Here is an 8701-nt window from a genome sequence, read left to right on the forward strand (position 1 = left end):
CTGGGATTTCACTCTAAGCTCTTTTCAGTTGTGCTAAAACTTTGTTTAAAGTTTTTTGTGTTATCTCCAAGGTAACCTCTCTCCACCACTCCCCTCCCCTCAACCATCCAACCATGTACACAAACGTTTCACTCAGTCCACATTTTATGTGTGCATCTGAGTTTGGATGTTTGGGAGGGAGCTTCTGCTTTTTCTCCTCTCTAGATTGTTTTAAAAATTAATTCCACATATTTTACACATGCCTCTCTGAAAAATAAAAATGTGTCTACATGTGTCTCTGGTCAAATGGAAACTGTTTCTCCAAAACTGGAAAAAATGACATCCTAAGAAATGAGATTAAAATTGTTTGCACTGCCAAATTTCTACCAGACTTTAGTTACATTATTTCCTGTGTTATTCTAGTTTCACAAACATATAAGTTTGCATAATGGAACATAACTGCATGCAACCTTTTCCTGTTATTCCTGAATGATTTATTTCAGTTGAGAATTTATAATGCGTGTGAAATAGGGTTATATAATTACAGAACTGGGATAAAAACTGCACATTCCAGAATACTGGAATTCTAACACATAGGGTAAGGAGGATCTGCACAATGTCACAAGCACAGACTTCCTGTCAGATACAAATGGGCTCAGGTCTTAGGCAAATTTTGGACGTTTTACATAGTACTGAAGTTTTCTGTGCTCCAGTTTCCTTTACAGCAATGAGCAAGTGATAAGAACTGCCTGACAGAGTGGCTCAAGGTCTAATTGTAATCACAGACTGTAAAATGCACACATAATCTAAGCGTTCAAACTGTTCCCCCAATCCCTCCACAATGTTACTGTGAATTTTTCTAGCTACACCTAATAATTTCTAGTAGGCTTATACTATTCATTTTCTAAAGGATTATTTAAATTATAAAACATATATAAACTTCCAACTGTGACGCAGTAACTTTAGAACACCCATGCTTCAGAAAGATCTTGAATGATATCCTTTCTACTTTACTTTTTAATCATAAATCTGCTAAGTCCAGTGAGGATGAAATATAGTTAGTACAGCACTAAGGGGCAGAAATTAGAAGCTTGAACATAAGACAAGCTACTTAGAATTTCACACATAACACACACACACACACACACACACACACACACACACACACACACACACACACACCTGATAAGCTGAGAGTGCACAGTCCTCAGATATTACTTAACTTGATTAAAGCACAGTGCTAATGAAATACAGATGTGCAGGTTTCATAGTCTCACCCCCATGTCTCCTGGTGGTTAGGAAGGGAACTTGTGGAGAGGACGGTCAGTGAATCCAGACCCACACTGTAGCTGCATAAACAGCAAAAGCCCTTCAAGTGATTGTGAGCCAGCAGCAGCAGCAGCCATTCCTTTATACAGAATGGCCCAGAACCCATCATTTCTAAAAGTCCAGATCCTGAAATGAATGCCTGTGGCCTCAGCAATACTGAGAAATATAAATTGTTCTGATTTTCTCTTTTAAAGCAACCAACAAACTAAGAAATGACTTTTTTTTTTTTGATGTTATCTTTAGCTTACATTACAGTTTCTAGTGCGGGCAAAAATGTGAGGGAACCAGGAACAGGAGTCAAATGGTACCTTGTGGTGGTGGTCATGTGGTTTCTTGCTTTAGAACTCGTTTGGATTGTAATGATTCCAAAAAAGACTCCCTCTGTACTTTGTGTTAGGGACTTCTGGGTGTACTGGCCCAAGGCCTCCACACTCAGTGGTAGTGTGGGTTGGGGGAGGTGTCACTGAAGGCAGGGCACAGGCCAGGAAGAGGCATGGAGTGAGAGGTGGGGAAAGGCCAAAGTGAACTCTGAAGAGGTGTATCAGTGGTAGGGTGTGCAAGGCTCCAAGGTTAACCCTCGACACTGCAAAAAGAAAAAACAAAAATCATTACTGAAGAATGCTCTCTCTACCTATTCATTTATAAGTATTTGTTGAGTCTGTGTGTATGATGGACCCTGAGCTAGATGAACAGTGATGGACAAGGTAGAAGAGATTTTTAACCCCACTGAATTTATATTCTAGTGGACTACACGGCACTAGCTAGTTGTTATTGTTAATATAACCTGGGAAGAGGGATTTCAACTGAGGAATTTCCCAGATCATATTGGATTATGGCCCTGTCTATGAGACTGTCTTGACTGACTGCAAACAAGGAAAAGCCCAGCCCATTATGGGTAGCACCATCCTTAGGTAGGTGGGTCTGGGATGTATAAAAGAGCTAACTGAGCAAGCCAGAGAGAGAACCAGTAAGCATGCTTTGTCTGTGGTTTTGCTTTGAGCTCCTGTGTTGAGATCTTGCCCTGACTTCTCTCAGAGGTGGGTCATGACCTGGAAGTGTAAGCGGGAATAATCCCCAAGTTGATTTTGGTCAAAATGTTTTATCACATCGACAGAAAGCAAACTAGGACAAAAATGAACGTCTCCCCATCCTCTCCTGTCTCCTTCCACCATGTAGGTTCTGGAGACTGAACTCAAGTCATTAGGTTTGGTGGCAAGTGCCCTTACCTGCTAATCCACGGTCTTGGTCACTGTTCTGTTGCTGTGAAGAGACACCATGACTGTGGCAACTCTTATAAAGGAATACATTTAATTGGGGTGACTCACTTATAGTTCAGAGGTTCAGTCCATTTTCGTCATGGAGGAGAGCATGGTGGCATGCAGGCAGACTTGGAGCTGGAGAGGTAGCTGAGAGTCCTACATCTGGATCTGAAGGTAGCAAGAAAAGAATGCCACACTGGGTGTGGCTTGAGCTTCTGAAATCTCAACACCCCCAGTGACATACTTCCTCCAACAAGGCCACACCTTCTAATCCTTTTCAAGAATTGCCACTCCATGATGAATTCAAGTATATGGGCACCTTCAGGGGCCATTCTTATCCAAATCACCACAGCTACCTCACCAGCCCTGACATATCACAAACAGTCACTATGGCTGGGCATGGAGAAAAGCTGGAAGTAGGTGGGCTTCTTTTTGTTGTTGCTGTGACATGGGCCTGAAACAAGTTAAAAAGAGGAAAGGTTTATTGATGTATCCTTAAAATTTTTTATTGACTATTTATTTTCACAATATATTCTGCTCACAGTTTTCCCTCCCTTATATCCTCCCACATCCTCCCCACACCCTTCCAACTTCAGGCCTTCCTTCTCTCCCTTAAGAAAATAACAAACAGGCAAATTTAAAAGACAAAGAAACAACAATAAAACAAAACGAACGTACTAACAAACAAAAAAGAAACAAAGAGCATGAGAAAAGTACACACACACACACACACACACACACACACACACACACACACACAGACTTTAAAAGCACCAAATACACAACATAATATACAAGCAGAAGTGCTGTGGGATGGTCTGTATGTCAAATTGCTCTGATTGGTCAATAAATAAAACACTGATTGGCCAGTGGCCAGGCAGGAAGTAGGTGGGACAAGGAGAAAGGAGAATTCTGGGAAGCGGAAGGCTGAGGTGGAGAGACACTACCAGCTGCCACCATGACAAGCCGCATGTGAAGACACCGGTAAGCCACCAGCCACGTGGCAAGGTATAGATTTATGGAAATGGATTAATTTAAGATATAAGAACAGTAAGCAAGAAGCCTGCCATGGCCATACAGTTTGTAACCAATATAAGTCTCTGTGTTTACTTGGTTGGGTCTGAGAGGCTGTGGGACTGGCAGGTGACAAATATTTGTCCTGACTATGGGCAAGGCAGGAAAACTCTAGCTACACAGAAGACAATGAATAATACAAGGAGAGTGAAAAACATGCTCAAAGCAATATATAAACCAAGTAGGGCAGAACCAAGTAGGGTTAGGACAGCAGAGGGAGTCAACAGCCCATGGTAGGGTGAATGTGAAAAGGAGGGAGAGGGAAGAAGTGAAGATGACTCCTGTCAATCATTCCATCCTACTGGTACCAAGTAACTAGGTAGAGAGTGGAATTTGCTAGGATGGGGGAAGAGCAGATTTGGGGACAGAATGGTTGTGTTCTGGGAAAGGCAAAGGACCAATGAATGTGGATGACTGTACGTCCTTGTTGAGGTTTGAAAGTACTCCCAAAGTCTCAAGCATTAAAGGCCAGGGCTTCAGCCTGTGGTGCTACTGAAAGGTGGCGGGACTGGAAGAAGTTGAGCCTACTCAAATGATCATAGGTAGCCGGTGGTATGTTTTTGAAGAATTTTCCCAGCTCCCCCCTCTCTGTACTTCAGGCAGTCATGAGGTGAGAAGCCACCTTGACGTATGGTGCCACAACAGGCCTCAAACAGCAACACCATGCAGCTGTGGACAGTAACTTCTGAAGCCATGAGTCAGAGCAAATACGTCTTCATTTTAAGTTGCCTATCATGGGTATTTTGTCACAGTGATGGCATGCATTCATACAGTGTTCCCCTGCTGTACCTGTGGGGGAGTTACTCTCACTGGAAAGTGTGAGAATAGGGTAAGCAAAGGCCTGCATCATGGTATCACTTGTAAGAATATTGCCCCCCAAAGCCATCCCCCTGCCTCCAGTTTATTTATTTCCTTATTCCAACCATATCTATTTAGAACTTCTACCTTTTAAACCTTTGATTTTTTTTCCTTCTCAATTTTTTAGACGTCTACTGGGCTTTGTATCTGAGTTGACTTTAACCAGTGTTCTAATAATATGAGATACATCCTCAGTAGCTCTCTCAGTTCCCCATGTGCAGCTATTCTTCCAGGAAATGCTGAAATAGTGCCCAACTCTGTTGGGGGGAGTTGGACAGTTTCATTGATAAAACCAGGAAGCCATCTGTTATGGTTGGAATCTGAAATCTCTTCCATTGGCTCGTGTATTTGAATACTTGGGCCCCAGATGGTGGTGCCATGTTAGAAGGCTGTAGAACATTAGGAGGTGGAGCCTGCCTGGAGGAAGTGATTCACTGGGAGGCAGACGATGAGATTTTATTGCCTGTCCTCACTTTTTGTCCACTTTCTGTTTCCTGTTCTACTGAGATGTGAGGAAGCAACTAGCATTCACTCCCATCACCACAGAACAGCCTGCCACCACCACAGAACAGCCTGCGTCATGCTGTCCCCACCATAACAAACCAGTTCCTCTCCAACCCTGAGCCCAGGTTGATCTCCCTTCTCTTGCAAGTCCCTTCTGCCTTAAGTGTTGAGTGTCAGGTATTTGCTTTGAGGGCATTGTCCCTTCGATAATGGCAACTTCAATCAGATCAGCAAAGATAAAACTACCATTCACAGACTTTGAATAAAGTTAGCAGAGAGAGCCCAAGGTATACTGTTCACACAGGAAAGGTCTTTTGGATAGATTCTGTTTTGGTTTGGTTTGGTTTTAGTTTTTTTGAGACAGGGTTTCTCTGTGTAGTTTTGGTGCCTGTCCTGGATCTCGCTCTGTAGACCAGGCTGGCCTTAAACTCACAGAGATCCGCCTGGCTCTGCCTCCCGAATGCTGGGATTAAAGGCATGTTCCACCACCGCCCAGCTTGGATAGATTTTTAAGAGAAATTGCTGGAGACAAGAGTTTGGCAAGTCTAGAAACATACTTTGCCAAGAACTCAATGTGGACTGGGATTGTCACAGGGTCTGGCTACATCATTTCTTGCTGCTCTTGCAGAGAACCCTGAGTTTGGTTCCCAGCACCCACATCAGGCATCTCATAACTGCCTGTAACTCCAGCTCCAGGGGATCTGGCACCCTCTTACAGTCTGAGGGCACCTGCATGCACATGTGCATTCACACACACACACACACACACACACACACACACACACACACACACAAACATACACACACACAAAAAAAATAAAAAATAAATATTTTTTTTAATTTTAAATATTGTACTTCCTACATCTAGAGTTGCCATATGGTTTTCTTTTTTTTAATGATCTATTTTTCACTTCTGTGCTGAGATTGGTCTATGTCTTCTCTTATGAATATCTTTCCTTTGCATCTCTTGAACATGCTTATATTAATACTTATGCTGCATTAATATCCACAGCTGCTAATTCTAATATCTTGACCAACTGAAGATGTTTCTGCTGACTGTTTTTCTCTGAGGGTTATATTTATCTGTTTCTTCCTGTTTATGGTAATTTTTATTTCTCTATGCTTTGTGCATAAGACACTTGAGAATCTTTCATATTCCTTGGAGAAAGTTGACTCTAGTTCTGGGCAGCTAAATTGTGACTGATCAACTCTATCATGTGGATGCTTGCAGATATATGTGGTGTGTGTGTGTGTGTGTGTGTGTGTGTGTGTGTGTGTGTGTGTTAGCTTACAGGTTTCAAATTTTCTAATTTTGCTTGCTGTCTCATAAGCAAGAGCTGAAACTTCTCCCTGATCAATCTTTTCATTTTTCCAGTGACTAATCTATTCAATGTACATATGTATTCAATCTATGTATGTTCCAGTTACTATGTATTCAATGTATTCCCTTAAAATCCAGCTGAGACTCTAAGAGTATATATTCAGGTTTTGGTGCACCCTACTCTGTGGTTTCCTCCATTCCAAAATTATTGCAGTCAATATCCAGCCACTCAAGTGTCTCCATATTACATCCTTTGACAACCTACCCCAGTAAAACCACGGCTTCCTTCTTGAGTTTCTGCCACTCAGGAGCAGGGAGCAGGCTCAGAGCATAATCCTTATGTGTGCAGCCACAGTGCAGGCGAGTGGGGAGAAGGGAGCAGTCTTAGGGCAGAAGCCACACAAGGGAAGCTTTCATGTGAAATTTACCTGGTTTTCATTGCTTTCTAATGCCTTTAAATTATTTTTCAAAACCATCCTGGAATCAAAATTGGTAAAACGAACATTAGAGTGATACAGATATTCCATTACCAACATGGAACTTTTGCACCAAATATTCTCACTGGTGAGTGTGGGTAGATGTGTGTGGTCACTGCTGCTAAGAGGTACAGATTGGGAAGTCATTAGCAGCATGTCACCTCATCATCACATCACCCCAGAGTAGGGAGAAAGTGAAAACACAGAATAAAGAGAGCATGGTCACAATAAGTTAGCCCATATCCAGAAGGACATGGCAAGCCTTCCATTATGTCATTCTTATTTGATGAGGTTTAAATGTTATTCAAGCTAATTAGACCTGGAAGAGAGTATATATATTCAATTATAACCAAAATGTCATTTCAGATTCTACATTTTGATAGTTTAACAAGAAACCAAAGATAATAAATCCTTGGGAATTAGCATAATAAAGCAGTATTTAAGTAATATTGGCATTTTTGCTTTGGAGCAAATAACGTTTAGAAATAACGATATTATATAAATCAACAAATCAAAATATATCCCAATAAAGTGGAGGAGAAGAGGCAGGTAAGGAAGGAGACTTGATATATTAATCTACAAGCCGTTGATGGTCCACGGTGTATCAGGACCATTTAGGAAAGAAAAGGAGAGATCAGTGCCATTGCAATATATTTTAGTATGTAGTATGATAAATATAAAATATGTTACAATATATTACTCTGCTTAAAACATTGTAGACTGTAAAGAGTATAATGGTTTAAACAGTGGATCAGTAAAAAGAAACAGACATGGTAATGGAACAGATCAGTAGGGTGGGCCAGTATGTATAACAGCATAGTATAGCAGCATAGTATATAGTAGAAGCATTTCAAATAGTGCCACATGGCATTTGGGCAAATGGAAAGTCATTAAATAAAACTGAGTTTATACTTTCTTTTTTTTCTTTTCTTTCTTTCTTTTTTTTTTTTCTGTTCTGGGAATTGAACCCAGCGCTTCATGTGTGGTAGACAAATATTTTACCATTGAGGTACATTCCAGCTCTATATTTTATTTTATGTACCAAAATATAATCCAGCTGCTATAGAAAATTCTAACACTGACAATACAATTACAATTTATTCAGAGAAATCCTAGGCCAATATATTTGGTAAATTTAATGTAAAAAATTTACAGTTTAGGAGAAAAACTCCATTAGTCTATTTTTTTTTTAAGGGAGAAAAACAAGATCATTAGTTTATCTGTTAGGAATAAAAACTGTCTTTTTCATTATTGCAATGAATAACCATTTACCATTTTTATACATAAAATGATTAATCAGAATTGCAGAAGTGGGTTGACAGAGCCTCATAACCTTTGTGTGTTTAGATAGGGGTGATGAGACTTTCCAGAGCTAGCTCAATACGTTCCAGAGAAACTCACCTACCTTGGAGATCAGGGACAGCATGGCTTTCCTGTGCTTTTGCTGGTGGCATTGAAATGTCCCTGCGGACTTCGCTGAGGACTGAGACTTCAAAGTAGCTGAATTTCATGGCAACTGTCTCTCCTTACCAGGCATAAGAAACCAACTTTCAGATTGTGTGTGTGTGTGTGTGTGTGTGTGTGTGTGTGTGTGTGTGTGTGTGTGTATGGCCCATGCATGAGTGAAGGTGTAGGTATCTGTTTGTGTGTGGAGGTCAGAGAGGGCATTGGATCCCTGCGAACTGGAGTTATAGACATTTATGGGATACTCAGATTGTTACAAGAACGTTGACATCCTGACTCTGGTCCTCATGATGGCACAGCAAATGTTTTGTTTTTTTTTTTTTAACCAGTAAGCCATCTCTCCATCCCTGAGAAATCAATTTTTAATAAACAAAGAAGTGCTTTCTGATGAAGGAGAGGTGTCCAGACACTGGATTATGACAAGCTCCTGATACCTA

This window comes from Peromyscus maniculatus, chromosome 5, assembly GCF_049852395.1.
Source record: "Peromyscus maniculatus bairdii isolate BWxNUB_F1_BW_parent chromosome 5, HU_Pman_BW_mat_3.1, whole genome shotgun sequence".
NCBI lineage: Eukaryota > Metazoa > Chordata > Mammalia > Rodentia > Cricetidae > Peromyscus > Peromyscus maniculatus.